This window comes from Amblyraja radiata, chromosome 8, assembly GCF_010909765.2.
Source record: "Amblyraja radiata isolate CabotCenter1 chromosome 8, sAmbRad1.1.pri, whole genome shotgun sequence".
In the NCBI taxonomy this organism is placed as follows: domain Eukaryota; kingdom Metazoa; phylum Chordata; class Chondrichthyes; order Rajiformes; family Rajidae; genus Amblyraja; species Amblyraja radiata.
In genome coordinates, this window is record NC_045963.1 from 49,642,418 (window position 1) to 49,660,672 (window position 18,255).

An 18,255-nucleotide genomic window follows, 5' to 3' on the forward strand; every position below is an offset into this window, starting at 1 on the left:
ATACAGCTATTGTACAGCTTCAATTTTAACTTTTAGCTATAGTTAGAAGAAAAGAAAGGAGAAAAAGCAAGAGAGAGAAAAAGTGAAATGTGCAAAGATAGAACCCCTAGACTACCAAAGTGGTGTAGCCAAAGAGTGACTAAATAAAAGAAAGGAGAAAGGAATAGAAAATATAAGAAAAATAAAAAGACAAAAAGAGAAAGAAAGAAAAAAGTGGTGATATACCTGCCTCGCATCCCTCCCCACCCATCACCCAACCCATAATTAGATTTAACTCCAAAGTTGTGTTGTACCATACTATCCTTGTAATAAATCAACGAAATCAACCATGTCTTCGAAAAATGATCTGGTTTTTCTGCTAAGACAAATCTAATATTTTCAAGATGTAGCGTCTCAGACATGTTTGTAATCCACATTTTAAGAGTAGGGACAGATGTATGTTTCCAAAATTTGAGTATTAGTTTTTTTGCCGTTATCAGGCCATAATTAAGGAAACGTCTTTGAAATAATGATAGCTCAGAGCAGGCTTCTGACGTTCCTATAATAATCAATTCTGTGTCGGTCCAATTTTGCTTTTAGTGTTTTTTTGTTTTTTTTCAAATTTTCAAAAATTCCTCTCCAAAAATCATATAACTTTATACAAGAGGCAAAGGAATGTGTTATAGTTGCTTCCTGGAGAAGATATTTATCACAAATAGGAGATACATTTGGAAAGATCTTATTCAGTTTAGACTTTGAATAGTAGAGTCTGTGCAGTATTTTAAATTGAATTAACGAATGCCTAATGTTAATCGAGCAATTGTGAATATATAGAAGGTTTTCTTCCCATCTGTCTTTTAGAATTTTTAGACCAAGTTCATCTTCCCAAGCTCTTCTAATTACTTCTGACGATGGGATTTCTATATTTAAAAGGGTGTTATACCGATATGATATTAACTTGTTTGACTCCGAATTTCTATTCATACATTTGTCTAGTATGTCTGGCAACAAAGATTGGTAGTCTTGGGTATATGTTTTCAGATAGTCTCCAAATTTGAAGGTATCTGAAATATTGATTACCTTTCAGGTGATATTTCGACTGTAATTCTTGAAATGAGAGAAGAGTTCCCATCTCATAAAGATCTCTGAGTTTTTTGATTCCTAATCTTTCCCAATATGTGAACGTTTTGTCTAAAATAGATGGTTTGTACAAAGGATTATTAGTAATTGGTGAAAGAAGAGATAAATTTCTCAGTTTAAAGGTTGATTTCACTTGTCTCCAGATTCGTAAAGTATTGTGGATAATCGGATTTTTCTCATATTTTTTTCTTTCTCCCTGTATTCAGGGATAAAGAGAGAAAGATATGGAGACAGGTCGCAGATCAGGCACTGATTGACATGAAAACCTCAGGGGACTATGTAATCTTTGTTTGCTTCAATGTTTCTACTATCTCTAGAATATGTGGCAGATCCATAATCTGTCTGAAGGGTCCCGACTTGGATAGAATCCATGTATTGTAGAGATGTTGGATGGCACAGTGGTGCAGCGATAAAGTAGCCGCCTTACACCGCCAGAGACCTGGGTTCGATCCTGTGCTGTCTGTACAGAGTGTGTATGTTTCCCCAGTGACCATGTGTATATACCCCAGATGCTTTGGTTTCCTCCCATATTCCAAAAATGTGCAGGTTTGTAGGTTAATTAGCTTCTGTAAATTCCCACTAATGTGCAGGATAGAAGTAGTTTACGGGTGATTGTTGGTCAGCGCGGACTCGGTGGGCCGAAGGGCTTGTTTCCACGCTGTATCTCTATATTAAAGTAAACGATGCTGCCAGCATTCCAGCATTTTGTGTCTTTATCTGTTTGTATTAGTTTGTTGTCTTCTTTGATTTTCTGTGACTATAAGCTTGCAAATCTCATCCAAAATTTTTTTGCATTGTAAAGTTTTCATTACATATGTAATATGTCTAACCAATCACTTTGGCTCCCAGTTTCATAGGGCCTGAAGGATGCCGAGTAGGAGAGCAATATAACTGAACAAAGCTTGACTCTTGCATTAAGCTCCATTGCAAATTAATCTCAGGAGTATTGAGAAAACAACATGTCTGTGAAATAATAATTCACTTTTATAAATAAGACAAGATTTAAATGGAGAAATATTAAAAGATGTACTCAGTGAATTCTACATTGTTCCTGACATACATGAGTGACCTACTTTCAGTGCCTAAAGTGGTTAAATTGCAGCTGACATAGGACAGAGGGAAATGTTCAAAACTTTATCACACAATCTCAATGAAATCTGCAGCTGGGCTGATCAGTGGTGGTAGACCCATCCCACACAAATTAAAAGTCTAGTTTACAGTTGCATATATTACCATTGCATAAATTAAAAGAGAACTAGATGTATTGGTTTTCCTGCATATATTGTTTGTAACCCATAAGAGGCTGCAAAGTAAACAGGATGCTAGATGCTAGACACACAGAACTGCAGATGCTGGTTTACTAAAAAAGATACAAAATTCTGGAGTAACTCAGCGTGTCAGGCAGCATCTCTGGAGAACATGGATGGGTGATGTTTCGGGTTGGGATCCTCCTTCCGGTCATCTCTTTTTCCTGAGGAGACCAAAGAAGATCCATCTGTCTCCTCAGATTCTGGTGAACTTCTACCGCTGCACCATCGAGAGCATCCTTACTAACTGTATCACAGTATGGTATGGCAGCTGCTCTGTCTCCGACCGGAAAGCACTGCAGAGGGTGGTGAAAACTACCCAATGCATCACCGGTTCCTCACTCCCTCCATTGAGGCTGTCCAGAGCAGGCGATGCCTGCGAAGGGCGCGCAGCATTGTCAAGGACTGCTCTCACCCCAACCACAGATTGTTTACCCTCCTCCCATATGGGAGGCACTACAGGTCTCTCCGTTCCTGGACCAGCAGGTTCAGGAACAGCTTCTTCCCTGCAGTTGTTACCCTACTTAACTCTACGCCTTGGTGATTGCCAGTCATCCCCCCCTCCTTTCCCCAGTGACGGATCTCCCTTCCCGGAAATTGCACTACTGCTACTGTATATACATATATATATTTACTGTTCCATTATTCTGTGTTCGCACTTCTGGGTGAGATGCTAACTGCATTTCGTTGTCTCTGTACTTGTACACTGCACAATGACAATAAAGTTTTTGAATCTTGAATCTTGAAGAAGGGTCCCAACCTGAAACATCACCTATCCATGTTCTTCAGAGATGCTACCTGACACGCTGAGATACTCCACCACTATGCATCATGGAGTGGTTCTACTAGGTGAACAAAATCAACTTCCAACCTAATTGCCCACACAAAGTGTGCCGGGCCTGAACAATGATATATGGCAAACCTCACATTAACAAATATTGGGATAAGCAAAGCACAGAGGCTAAATCAGAGTGGTTAGAGTTTGAATGCTTTTCACAATCTATTCAAAGATTTGTTTTAATTAATCGTGCCCTAAATAATTCAAAATGTCAAATATTTAACATAATTAAACATACAGACTATTTACCAAAGGTATTTTTTGAATTAAAATTTAAAGATTTTACTCCAGGATTGTTAGTTTGTTCTATTGTGTTCCAACCCCTTCCAACACATTTCTTTCTTTAATTCATTCTTCAGAACTATAGATGGGATTGGAATCCTTTGAGGATAAAAATCTTGAAATCGTTTAGGTAATAGATTGAAGCATTGTAAGTAACAATGGAAGTGACTGGACTAACTGAATCTGCTCCAGCTCGCCATGGTTTCAGCCAGCACATTTCGTAGAATAACTACTGAAGATCTGCGAGAAATTGGTGCTCTAGTTCGTAAGGAGATCAATGCTGAGGTGTAGTCAGAATAAGAAGTAGTTTGTGATTAATAACTTCAGAAGAGTTTCTGCTGCAGTTGTACAGGGTCTTGGTGAGACCACACCTGGAGTATTGCATACAGGTTTGGTCTCCAAATCTGAGGAAGGACATTATTGCCATAGAGGGAGTGCAGAGAAGGTTCACCAGACTGATTCCTGGGATGTCAGGACTTTCTTATGAAGAAAGACTGGATAGACTCGGATTGTACTCGCTAGAATTTAGGAGATTGAGGGGGGAATCTCCTAAACTTACAAATGCAAGATGCAGGAAGATTGTTCCCGATGTTGAACAAGGGGTCACAGCTTAAGGATAGAGGTGAAATCCTTTAGAACCGAGATGAGAAAAACATTTTTCACGCAGAGAGTGGTGAATCTCTGGAACTCTCTGCCACAGAAGGTAGTTGAGGCCAGTTCATTGGCTATATTTAAGAGGGAGTTAGATGTGGCCCTTGTGGCTAGAGGGATCAGGGGGTATGGAGAGAAGGCAGGTACGGGATACTGAGTTGGATGATCAGCCATGATCATATTGAATGGCGGCGCAGGCTCGAAGGGCCGAATAGCGTACTCCTGCACCTATTTTCTATAAAATCACTTTTCGATACCCTGCCCGTTACGTCACAATGGGATCCCAGATCTCATTTACATTAAAAATCGCGATTTTTCAAAAAAACTCTATTTCAATCAAATTCTTCCTTTTTCATTAACAACTAACATTGTGTTTAGGTTTTTTAAAGAAAAAACTTGATTTTCGTCCATTTAAAAAAAAATCAAGATTTTCTACGTTGGGGGGGGAGGGTATAGGGGGGAGGTGAGGAGTGGGGGAGCAGGGGGATAGAGGGAGAGGAGGGGGGTAGGGAGGGGAGAGGGGTTATGGAGGGAGGGAGTGACTGAGGTTATCCATGCGTGCGGATTTAAAAATAACTGAAAGTTTCCCCGCTAGGCGCTGCAGCTAAGTCTGGGGGCCTCGGCGCTGCTGCTCCGGGCCCGTGGGGATAGAGAGGAGCGGGATCTGGGGCAAGGACTAGGCCGCAGCCTCGGCCTCTCCCTCCCCCTCCCCCAGCTCCAGGCCGCTTGGCCCATCCCCCCGACAGCCCCTGCCTCAAGTACAACTTCATCGCCAACGTTGTGGAGCAAACGGGGCCGGCGGTGGTTTACATCGAGATCCTGGGGAGGTGAGGAGAGAGACTGGGGGGATTGAGTGAGAGGAGGGGGTAGGGAGGGAGAGGGAGGGGAAAGTGGGGGAGGTGAGGAGGGAGAGTGGTGGAGGAGGGGGATAGAAGGAGAGGAGGGGGTGTGTGGAGGAGTGGGGGATAGAGGGAGAGGAGGGCAGTGGGGGAGGTGAGGAGGAAGAGTGGATGTGGGACGGGGGGAGGTGAGGAGTGGGGGAGGAGGGGGATAGAAGGAGAGGAGGGGGGTAGCACAGTTTAAGGATAAGGTCACAGTTTAAGGATAAGGGGGAAATCTTTTAGGTGGTGAATCTCTGGAATTCTCTGCCACAGAAGGTAGTTGAGGCCAGTTCATTGGCTATATTTAAGAGGGAATTAGATGTGGCCCTTGTGGCTAAAGGGATCAGGGGGTATGGAGAGAAGGCAGGTACAGGATACTGAGTTGGATGATCAGCCATGATCATATTGAATGGCGGTGCAGGCTCAAAGGGCCGAATGGCCTACTCCTGCACCTATTATCTATGTTTCTATGTTTCTAGTGAGGAGAGAGTGGTTATGGAGAGAGGGAAGGAGTGACTGAGGGTAGGGGAAAGGAGATGGAGGGAGAGGTGAAGAAGGGAGTGGGGAGGGGAGGAGGAGAGGGGAATGAAGAGGGAGGGTGAAGAGAAGGGAGAGGAGTATGCGAGGTAATGGAGGAGGGGAGGGTGAAGAGAGAGGAGGGGAGGAAGGGGATGAGTGGAGGAAGCAGAGGAGGGTTGGTGGAGGGAGGGGAGAGGGAGGATAATGGAGATGTGGAATAGGTGACTGAAGAGGGAGAGTGACATTGATCTTAAATTTTACGTTATTGCCATTTTAAACTTAAAAACCGTTGCAATTGCGTTCCCAGTTGCCAGCGCGCCTGCGCAGTTGGGTGAGCGTTGCCGTGACTTGCGTCACAACGGGGATCTCTGGCCTCACAACGGGAACCCGCAACCGCACTGCGAAGTTTGGTGGAACATTGCGTTTGGGGAACGGGGCCCAACGGGTCCCACTTGGTCTACTCTAGTACATCTATTAAAATTTGAAGCCTTTACTCCACAATCATTAGTCAATTATATTCTGTTTCAACTTCTTCCAACATTTTCTCTTTTTTTCCTGTAATTCTACGGAAACAGTAAGGGGATCAGCATCTTATGCATATATCCCACCAGCGTCTCCTCCTATATATTGTCTTTGAAAACCATAATTCTTATTTGGTCTCCTTCATAAAGAGGAAATAATTTTACTTTCCTGACAAGCAAAAGCTTCTCTCCTAGAGTCTGGCACCATGAAAGATTCAGCCTCCAGCTGCTGGGTTGGCTGTTGAACAGGAATGGTTAAAAAGCCCAGGGCTTCTGAAAAGAAGTGATAGAGATCATCATAGCTGCAAGGAAATCTTCCACACAGTCTGTTTGTAACAGTAAGTGGAAAAGGTTTGCCATCTGGTGCCAAGATCATGGACAGGATCCCGTGCTGTGTAGGATCCTTGTGATTCTCGACTATTTGGGTATTCTGGTAGAATCTGGACTGCAGCCCAGTTTGATCAGAGTACACACAGCAGTTTTCCTAGTGTTAGTATAACGGAGCCAGGTGGGTGTTCATCCTATGTTGTCACAGTTTACAAAAGGAGTTTGGAAAGTCAGAACTCCACATAAGTCCTTCACTTCCCTGTGTGAGCTAAATCTTTCTTTCTGGATAATTGAATTAATTTCATCCCCCTTTTCTCTCTTGTGGTCTTTAACCTGGATCATATACGCTTCCCAGATGAAGGGCAGGATGAGAATTTCTTCCTCATCCAGTACTAACTCATCTCTGTAGCCAGGAACCAGGAGATGTGTGAGCGTGACTCAAGGTGACAGGTCTGTCTATTTTCCTTACTTCCCTGTGGAGAAGCACCTGTCCTTCACTCAGTGGTTTTCCTCCGTGGCCCCACTGAAGAACAGATCACAAATTCACCCTGGGGTAGAACTGCTCCAATGTGTTTTCAGTTTTGTTACACTTAGTAAATGTAGCACTGTTCTATTCTCTGCACCCTCTTGCCCCAGCTCTTTCCTTACAACATGAGATATCATTGGCATAGCTTCATCTCATACTGCTTTGTAAAGCAGAGTTTGTAAAGCAGAAATGGGGGGATTTTGTATAAACACTGCTGTAATTTCTACATGGTGAAACCAAAATGTATAAAAATGGCCTTTATTAAAATCTGACAATGTGCACTTTAACCACATGTGATTTTGTTTCTATTACAAATCTTAAATTGTGGAGTACAGAGGCAAATAAATAAATGAAGGGTCTTTGTCCCAAACATTATGGAGGGCACTTTAAAACAATCTCTGCAACTTCCTATCATTTTCTATCCAGTTTCTATCCAGTCTTGGATTTGTTTGAAGGAGCATGTTGTTGGATTGTGAATGATGCCAATCGTTATGGCCCCAGTTTTATTGTTCCTGATGTGGGTCTCTTGCTTGGCTATTTCAAATGGTTGTGAATAGCCAGCCACATTGGGTGAGTGAAGAGTCAAAAAGGAAGACTAAAAGAAATAAGTGAACTTAAAGCAATCCATTCACTTCTGTTACCATTATAAGTTCTACCTCTTTTTATGAAATCTACAAAATTGTCAAGAATGACCATCTGTAACAGGCAAGGGTCTAACCATCTACCCTTGGTATTCAACTGCATTAACATTGCCAATTCCCCCCACAGTTAATATCCCTGGGATCTCCATTGACCAGGAGAATAGGTTAGAGGAGTAGATGTCCTGTGGCAAATGATTCAACTACTGTCATCCCAAGAACTTCACATCATTTACAATGCACAACATGGGAGCATGATAGAATACTCTTCTCCTGTCTAGCTGAATGCAACACCAACAATTCAAAAACCATTTGACATCATGAAGAACAAAGCGTGCAATTTATTTCCCCCACAAATTGCACACTGTCCTAACCTGGAAATCTATTGCTGTCATCAGTAAGTCTAAATCATGAAGCTCCTTGCTGAACAGCAGTATGGGAGTATCTTCACCCACAGGACTGCTGCAGTTCAAGGGCAATTGGAGTAGGGAAGTAAATGCAGGGCGTTCCAGTCACAGCCAAATCCCGAAAGTGAATACTAAGAGATTAGTATACAAACTTAAAGCACACGGTATTTGGGGTTCAGTATTGATGTGGATAGAGAACTGGCTGGCAAACAGGAAGCAAAGAGTAGGAGTAAACGGGTCATTTTCAGAATGGCAGGCAGTGACTAGTGGGGTACCGCAAGGCTCAGTGCTGGGACCCCAGCTATTTACAATATATATTAATGATTTGGACGAGGGAATTGAATGCAACATCTCCAATTTTGCGGATGACACTAAGCTGGGGGGCAGTGTTAGCTGTGAGGAGGATGTTAGGAGGCTGCAAGGTGACTTGGATAGGCAGATGCAGTATAATGTGGATAAATGTGAGGTTATCCACTTTGGTGGCAAAAACAGGAAAGCAGACTATTATCTAAATGGTGACTGATTAGGAAAAGGGGAGATGCAACGAGACCTGGGTGTCATGGTACACCAGTCATTGAAAGTAGGCATGCAGGTGGAGCAGGCAGTGAAGAAAGCGAATGGTATGTTAGCATTTATAGCAAAAGGATTTGAGTATAGGAGCAGGGAGGTTCTACTGCAGTTGTACAGGGTCTTGGTGAGACCACACCTGGAGTATTGCGTACAGTTTTGGTCTCCAAATCTGAGGAAGGACATTATTGCCATAGAGGGAGTGCAGAGAAGGTTCACCAGACTGATTCCTGGGATGTCAGGACTTTCATATGAAGAAAGACTGGATAGACTCGGCTTGTACTCGCTAGAATTTAGGAGATTGAGGGGGGATCTTATAGAAACCTACAAAATTCTTAAGGGGTTGGACAGGCTAGATGCAGGAAGATTGTTCCCGATGTTGGGGAAGTCCAAGACAAGGGGTCACAGCTTAAGGATAGAGGGGAAATCCTTTAGGACCGAGATGAGAAAAACATTTTTCACACAGAGAGTGGTGAATCTCTGGAACTCTCTGCCACAGAAGGTAGTTGAGGCCAGTTCATTGGCTATATTTAAGAGGGAGTTAGATGTGGCCCTTGTGGCTAAAGGGATCAGGGGGTATGGAGAGAAGGCAGGTACAGGATACTGAGTTGGATGATCAGCCATGATCATATTGAATGGCAGTGCAGGCTCGAAGGGCCGAATGGCCTACTGCACCTATTTTCTATGTTTCATAAAATAGGTATGTTAATTTCCGATAGGTAGACCGATAATGCCTGACAATTTTTGGAATTTTTTAAGGAAGTAAATAGCAGGACAGACAAAAGAGAGTCAGTGGATGTTGTTTACCTGGATTTTCAGAAGGCCTTTGAAAAGGTGCCACACGTGAGGCTGCTAAACAATATGAGAGCCAATGATATTAGGGGAAGATACTAGCATGGATAGAAGGTTGGCTGAATGGCAAACGGCAAAGAGTGGGAATAAAAGGAGCTTTTTCTGGTTGGCTGTCAGTGACTTGTTCCTTTTTCGCAGGGGTCATGTTGGGCCCGCTAGTCTTCACATTGTATATTGGATGAGAGAATTGATGACTTTGTTTGCAGATGATACGAAGATAGGTGGAGGGGCAGGTAGTGTAGATGAAGCATGGATTCTGCAGAAGGATTTGGGCAAGTTGGGAGAGTGGGCAAAGAAGTAGCAGATGGAACACAGCGTAGCAAAGTGTACAGTCATGCACTTTGGTAGTAGGAATAAAGACGTAGACTATTTTCTTAATGGGGAGAGGATTCAGAATTTGGAGGTGCAAAGGTACTTGGGTGTGGAGGACAAGTCATTGGGGTTTTTGTAAGGCGGAGATTGACAGATACTTGATTAGTAAGGGTGTCAAAGGATATGGGGAGAAGGCAGGAAAACAGGGTTGAGAGGGAAAGATAGATCAGCCATGATTGAATACTGGAATAGACTCAATGGGCAGAATGGTCTAATTCTGCTCCTATCATTTATGCAATTACTTAACCGTACTGCGTTATAAATTAACCCGAGTAGAACTAATTCTGTAAAAGTACATATCAGGAAGTGAAAAGTTTGAAATAACACAGTAACTCACTGATTTCAAGTACAGTGCAGAATATAAAGATGGGAAAAAAATTCTTAATGACTTTGGCTGAATTGTGAAATGAATTTCAGTAGTCTCAATTCAATTGATAGTGGGGAGATATATGCAGCGTAAATTGTTCATTATAGCAGGTTAACAAGGGGTTTACACAATCAATACCTTTTCGTGAAATGTAACCAGACATTTTTGACATTTTTGATTAGTGCTTACGTGAGCTTGAGCTATTCCTTTGGATGCAAAATTTGAAAAGAATCTATTACTTGATGAAAATATATTTAATCTGTTATAAGCAATCCAAAGTTCTTATTCCATAGCTTTTTGTACATTGTACTTCTTTATTATGTTTATTATTTATTATAACTGCTCAGCTGGTCTGGTTCGTATTTACATTTGGTTGTTTATCCTGAGTTTTCTTCTATCTTGCTATTTTTGTATTCACTATCAATTCTATTTTCATACTCTTAATCCGATTTTTTTAATTGATAGTTTTCCGACAAATCAATTCCTCGTGCTTTGTTCTTTTACACTGATTTCATCATTGTGCTGATTTCAAGTAAGACCTCTTTCCTCTACATTTGTTGGCGCCTTGTTTTGTTTCCCACTCTATCTCCTGCTTCTTTTTCCAATTTTTCCTACAGTATATGCTTATTCTTCACCTCCACGGCTTTTAATCATTACGCTCCGTCCGTCTTAACCTACCTGATCTCACGGTGCACTTCAACTCCCTCTCCCATTCCAAATCTGACCTTTCTGTCCTGGGCATCCTCCATTGTCAGAGTGAGGCCCAATGCAAATTGGAGGAACAGCACCTCATATTTTGCTTGGGTAGTTTACACCCCAGCGGTATGAACATTGACTTCTCTAACTTCAGACAGCCCTTGCTTTCTCTCTCCAGCCCCTTCCCATTTCTCACACTAGTCTTACTGTGCCCGCCTACATTCTATCTTTGTCCCGCCCCCTCTCTGAAGTCTGAAGGGTCTCGACCCGAAACGTCGCCCATTCCTTCTCTCCAGAGATGCTGCCTCACCCGCTGAGTTACTCCAGCATTTTGTGTCCACCTTCGATTTGAACCAGCATCTGCAGTTCTTTCTTACACATGCAAGGAATTACTTTTGAATTGCAGTCATTATAATAATGCATGTAAATACAGTAGCTGCTTTGCAAAGTAACAATGCCCCAAATAAAATGCATCTGATTGTACTGAAATTAAGGTAGGAAGATGAGTAACAACAGGGAGTACCATGTCTTTGTACAATGATCATCAAGATCAACTTGTTTAAGAAGGAACTGTGGATGCTGGAAATTGAAGGTAGACAAAAATGCTGGAGAAACTCCAGCATTTTTGTCTACCATCAAGATCAACTTGATAACACGAAACTCAATTGTAAATCTCATGCATAAAATGGATATTGAACAAAATAGCCAAACAGCTGGAGAACATGTATAAAATATAATTTAGAGAACTGTGTTGAATGTATTAAGTGTTATTATTATTGTTGACTAATTCTCTCCAACTCCATGTATTTAGAAATCTGGCAGCACAGTTTTGTTTTCATTTGATAGTTCTAAAATTACTAGTTTACACAAGCCAGATGCTCCAGTTTTTGCACTTGTCCTGTTTTTTTGCAATGAATCATTGTTTTCAGAGCAGCTGATTTTTTCTTTCTTTGTGATCCTGTACATGAGAGATTGTGTAGTTGTTCAATGGTATTTGAACATTTATCATGTTAAAATATTTAGAATATTTAGCACCATCTTCACATTCTGCAAGAATATTTATTCTTAGACTAATTACAGTCTTTTGTTATTTATGGTAGGAGAAAGCTTTTAAGATTTCAAGCATTTTTATTTGTAGACAATTATCAACCTATTCTTATGTTATACAATGACTGAAGTGAAGATAGAATATTGCTGATTATGCTCCAAGGTGATATGTTTGTTTACAAATAAAAAAGTTGATCAACAAAAGAAGTTGTCGCAAATATCTGGCAAAAAGTCAGAGGAGAAATAATAATTCTTAACATGGTAAATTATATCTGCAATTTATCCCTAAAATACGCTGTTAGCATATTTGCTGCTTCTTTCCAAAAAGTTATTGATCCTGGCAAATTTTTAAACAAAGAGGTGGTGAGTGGGTATAATTGATATCTCCTTCAGTGAACTCCTACATTTATGATATTTTCAATTCCCTTTTTTTGATGTTTGAATTATATAATTTTGATCTAACAAATGTATTACAGAAAGCAAATCCCTTGAAATGTTCTGTTACTGCTGTAATTGTTAAGTGTACTGGGGAGCCGCGCGCGCGGTCGGAGTGTACCAGGGAGCCGTGCACGCAGTGAGTGTCCCGGGGAGCCCCTCGCACGGCGGCAGTATCCAGGCAGCTGCTGAACAACCACGACGACAGAAGACCCCGGTAGGCCCGACTCATCCCACAGGCCTCCCCAGGAGACTGTGCTGAAGCTGGACGGCGAGGCCTGTCTGGGCTGAGGAGTCCCAGCGGTGGCGGCGATGGGAGCCTTGCGGCGGCAGCAGGAAACTCGGCGGCAGCAGCGGGAGCCTCAGCGGCAGTGGGGCGAACAAAGGAGGACCCGGTGTGGGGGAGGACGGGGGGGGGGGGGGCACTCTAGTTTAGAATCCTCTGTCCAGGGGATAAGTCTGTGTTTGTTTATTTGTTTGTTCATTTGCTGTGGTGAAGGCACTGTGCACATGGCAGCCAGCCAACAGTTGCTAGGCTTTATCTTTTTGTTTTCACTTTTAATTTCAAGATTTTGTGTACCTTGTGTGTTGTGACTGTCGGCAGACCAATTTCCCTCCGGGGATAAATAAAGTTTTATTGTATCGTATCGTAACACTATCAGATCAGATTAAAGATTCTTCTGTGTTTCCCAACAAAATAGAGTTAGCACAAACCAAAATGAATGATCCCTACTAGACAAGTATGAATTTGTCCAGTTTCTACAACATCTTTTTGTGTGATCTATGAGGGAAGGTGTCGTCTTAATGATTTGTAGCTCATGAAAGCCACTGCTATAGAGTGCATTTGTGTCCAAAAGTCACATGAAATGGAAAAAAAGAGGAAAATGCTGAAATTATTCAGCTGGTCAGGCAACATCTTTGGAGCGAGAAACAGAATTAATGTTTCAGATTGATGACTCGTCATTAGAACTGTTGGAAAGAAAAGCAGAAATTCCACTGGGAATTTTGTTGAAACTGGCCAAATTCAATTCACACAGGGTTTAGACAGCCAGCAGAGAATGAATGATCATCCCATCTGCACAGGTTAGATGTGGATATCTGGGATACAATCTGCACTCTTTTATATATCTCTTAGATAAGGCATACAGAACATTCTTGATTATTTGGTCTACTTTATATATTGAAACTAAAACAGAAGATGCTGGAAATACTCAGCATATCAGGTCTTATCCTTGGAGAGAAAAACAGATGACATTTTACAGAGATTAAAGAGATTACCAATGGGCGGCATAGTGGCACAGCTGGTAGAGCTGCTGCCTCACAGCACTAGAGACCTACATTCAATCTTGACTTCTGGTACTGCCTGTATAGTGTTTGTATATTCTCCCCGTGACCATGTGGGTTTCCTCCAGGTGCTTGATTTCCTCTAACATCCCAAAGTTTGTAGATCCTCTTTAAAATTTCCCCTAATGTGTAGGGAATGGATGAGAAAATGGGATAACAGAGAATTAGTGGGTGAATGGGTGGTCGATGGTCAGTATGTTCTCAGTGGGCTGAAAGCCATGTTTCCATGTTGTATCTCTAAACTAAACTATAACTTTTCATTAGATTAGTTTTTCATCCATCTACAAATCATACATCATACATGGTTCATACATCATATGTTTTTAGTCATATAACATGGGCACATGTCCTTTACCCCAACATTTCTCTTCTATGCTAACCTAGATGGCCATGTTGCCATTTGCCAATTTTAACCCGTGTCCCTCTAAATCATAGTTGTCGCAATGTCTTTGAAATACATTATTGTTATTGTTTCAGTTATGTGGAGTCACAATGAACTGCAGATGCTGGGATTTTTTGTAAAATGCAAAGTGCCGGACATGGTCCAAGTAAATTTGAGTGCAGGATGGTGGTGGTGAAGTTGATGAAGTCCATGAGTTCAGCATGGGTGCAGGAGGTAGCACCAATGCAGTCATCAATGTAATGGAGATATGCAGTAGTTTGGGGATAGGGCCAGAGTATGCCTGGAGCAAGGATTGTTCAACATACCCTACAAAGAGGAAGGCATATTTGGGGCCCATGCAGGTGCCCATAGCTAAGCCTTGTACTTGGAGGAAGTGGGAGGAGTCAAAGGAGAAGTTGTTAAGGGTGAGGACCAGCTCCGCTAGGCGGAGTAGAATGTTAGTAGAGGGAAATTGGATGGTTCTGCAGTCGAGGAAGAAACGGAGGGCTTTAAGGCCTTCCTGGTGGGGGATGGAGGTAGAGTGACTGAACATCCATAGTAAAGATGAGGGGATGGGGGCTGGGAAAGCAGAAGTCATTAAAGAGACAAAGGGCATGTGAGGTATCTTGGACATAGGTCGGGGGGAAAGGATGGAGTCAAGGTACGTGGAAATCATTTCAGTGGGACAGAAACAGGCAGAAACCATGTGCGGTCGTGGCGTCGAAGGACGAGAAGCTGAAGCAAAGAAGTGGAAGCCAAATAACTGAACGGAAACAACACCGAAAATCCAACTAACCGAAAGGGCGCAACGCCAAAAACCAACGGACGCAACGCCGAAAAGCCAAATAACCGAAAGGGCAGGGCGGGACGCCTAAAAGCCAACTAACCGAAAGGGCACAATGCTGAAAAGCCAACTCACCGAACAGACGCAACGCCGAAAAGCCAAATAACGGACATGACTTCGCCGGGGGACGGGATTTGTCAGCGATTGGTCCAGACCCCCGCGTCCATCACATCACTGGCTGGGGGAAACGGGAGGGTGGGGGTCATTTTCCCCACACAAGACCGCCCGGGGCTGGAGGGTCACTGGGCGCTCTGAACCCGAGCACCAAGGTGTAAGTGGCCGCAGGCTATTCTAGACTGGGTATTGAGTAATGAGGAAGGGTTAGTTAGCAGTCTTTTGGTGCGTGGCCCCTTGGGCAAGAGTGACCATGATATGGCTGAGTTCTTCATTAGGATGGAGAGTGACATTGTTAATTCAGAAACAAGGGTCCTGAACTTAAAGAAAGGTAACTTTGAGGGTATGAGACGTGAATTGGCCAAGATAGACTGGCAATTGATTCTTAAAGGGTTGACGGTGGATATGCAATGGAAGGCATTTAAAGACTGCATGGATGAACTACAACAATTGTTCATCCCAGTTTGGCAAAAGGAATAAATCAGATAAGGTAGTGCATCCGTGGATAACAAGGGAAACCAGGGATAGTATTAAAACAAAAGATGAAGTATACAAATTAGACAGAAAAAGCAGCCTACCAGAGGACTGGGAGAAATTCAGAGTCCAGCAGAGGAGGACAAAGGGCTTAATTAGGAAATGGAAAATAGATTATGAAAGAAAACTGGCAGGGAACATAAAAACTGACTGCAAAAGTGATTATAGATATGTGAAGAGAAAAAGATTAGTTAAAACAAATGTAATAATAATAATAATGGATGGGATTTATATAGCGCCTTTCTAGAATACTCAAGGCGCTTTACATCGCATTATTCATTCACTCCTCAGTCATACTCGGTGGTGGTGAGCTACTTCTGTAGCCACAGCTGCCCTGGGGCAGACTGATGGAAGCGTGGCTGCTAATCTGCGCCTACGGCCCCTCCGACCACCACCAATCACTCACACACATTCACACAATGTAGGTCCCTTGCAGTCAGAAACAGGTGAATTGATCATGGGGGTCAAAGACATGGCAGACCAATTGAATAACTATTTTGGTTCTGTCTTCACTAAGGACGACATAAATAATCCTCCGGAAATAGCAGGGGACCGGGGGTCAAATGAGATGGAGGAACTGAGAGAAATCCAGGTTAGCCGGGAAGTGGTGTTAGGTAAATTGAATGGATTAAAGGCCGATAAATCCTCTGGCTGCATCCCAGAGGACTTAAGGAAGTAGCCGCAGAAATAGTGGATGCATTAGTGATAATTTATCAAAATTCTTTAGATTCTGGAGTAGTTCCTGAGGATTGGAGGGTAGCTAATGTAACCACACTTTTTAAAATGGGAGGGAGAGAGAAAACGGGAAATTACAGACTAGTTAGTCTAACATCGGTAGTGGGGAAACTGCTAGAGTCAGTTATTAAAGATGGGATAGCAGCACATTTGGAAAGTGGTGAAATCATTGCGCAAAGTCAGCATGGATTTATGAAAGGTAAATCATGTCTGACGAATCTTATAGAATTTTTCGAGGATGTAACTAGTAGAGTGGATAAGGGAGAACCAGTGGATGTGTTATATCTGGACTTCAGAAGGCTTTTGACAAGGTCCCATATAAGAGATTAGTATACAAACTTAAAGCACATGGTATTGGGGGTTCAGTATTGATGTGGATAGAGAACTGGCTGGCAGACAGGAACCAAAGAGTAGGAGTAAACGGGTCCTTTTCACAATGGCAGGCAGTGACTAGTGGGGTACCGCAAGGCTCAGTGCTGGGACCCCGGCTATTTACAATATATATTAATGATTTGGACGAGGGAATTGAATGCAACATCGCCAAGTTTGCGGATGACACGAAGCTGGGGGGCAGTGTTAGCTGTGAGGAGGATGCTAGGAGGCTGCATGGTGACTTGGATAGGCTGGGTGAGTGGGCAAATGCATGGCAGATGCAGTATAATGTGGATAAATGTGAGGTTATCCACTTTGGTGGCAAAAACAGGAAAGTAGACTATTATCTGAATGGTGACCAATTAGGAAAAGGGGAGATGCAACGAGACCTGGGTGTCATGGTACACCAGTCATTGAAAGTAGGCAAGCAGGTGCAGCAGGCAGTGAAGAAAGTGAATGGTATGTTAGCATTCATAGCAAAAGGATTTGAGTATAGGAGCAGGGAGGTTCTACTGCAGTTGTACAGGTTCTTGGTGAGACCACACCTGGAGTATTGCGTACAGTTTTGGTCTCCTAATCTGAGGAAAGACATTCTTGCCATAGAGGGAGTACAGAGAAGGTTCACCAGACTGATTCCTGGGATGTCAGGACTTTCATATGAAGAAAGACTGGATAGACTCGGCTTGTACTCGCTAGAATTTAGAAGATTGAGGGGGGATCTTATAGAGACTTACACAATTCTTAAGGGGTTGGACAGGCTAGATGCAGGAAGATTGTTCCCGATGTTGGGGAAGTCCAGAACAAGGGGTCACAGTTTAAGGATAAGGGGGAAATCTTTTAGGTCCGAGATGAGAAAAACATTATTCACACAGAGAGTGGTGAATCTCTGGAATTCTCTGCCACAGAAGGTAGTTGAGGCCAGTTCATTGGCTATATTTAAGAGGGAGTTAGATGTAGCCCTTGTGGCTAAAGGGATCAGGGGGTATGGAGAGAAGGCAGGTACGGGATACTGAGTTGGATGATCAGCCATGATCATATTGAATGGCGGTGCAGGCTCGAAGGGCCGAATGGCCTACTCCTGCACCTATTTTCTATGTTTCTATGTTTCTGTCCCTCCGGACAGTTCCCACTCTTCCCCCCACCCGTGTCAGCGCTGTCTGGCCATGGCCGCCCTCCGCATCGCCACCCCCATGCGGCCGTACTGTGACGGGCTGTGGGTCAGCAGCGCACACACACATGGGACAGAGTTGGGGACAGTCTGCTCCCTCCGCCCACCCAGCGTCACTGACCACGATGCACCGCCACCGGACCCCGACCCCCATACCAGGGTGATTCACCCCCCGACCCCGACCCACACCGGGTGATTCACCCCCCAGCCGCGTGGATAGATGGCTTGGGGCGCATTAGAAGATCATCTGAGCATCTTGAAATTAATCTTATGTGCACGAGTGAAAAATAGCCGAGCGACGCGATATCGATCAGCCCACATCGCACAGAGTGGAAAAGAATGAAATGGAAATTGCAAATTATTCAACTGCAACTTTCCCCCTTCCCCGACATAAAGGCAGCAATAAAATA

General features: G+C 43.1%; 1 protein-coding gene across 2 annotated transcripts in view; it reads left to right on the forward strand.

Annotated features, from left to right (window-relative positions):
* sdccag8 (SHH signaling and ciliogenesis regulator SDCCAG8) overlaps positions 1 to 18,255 on the forward strand; it is a 331,517-nt gene that overhangs the window by 223,878 nt on the left and 89,384 nt on the right. The window lies entirely within an intron of this gene.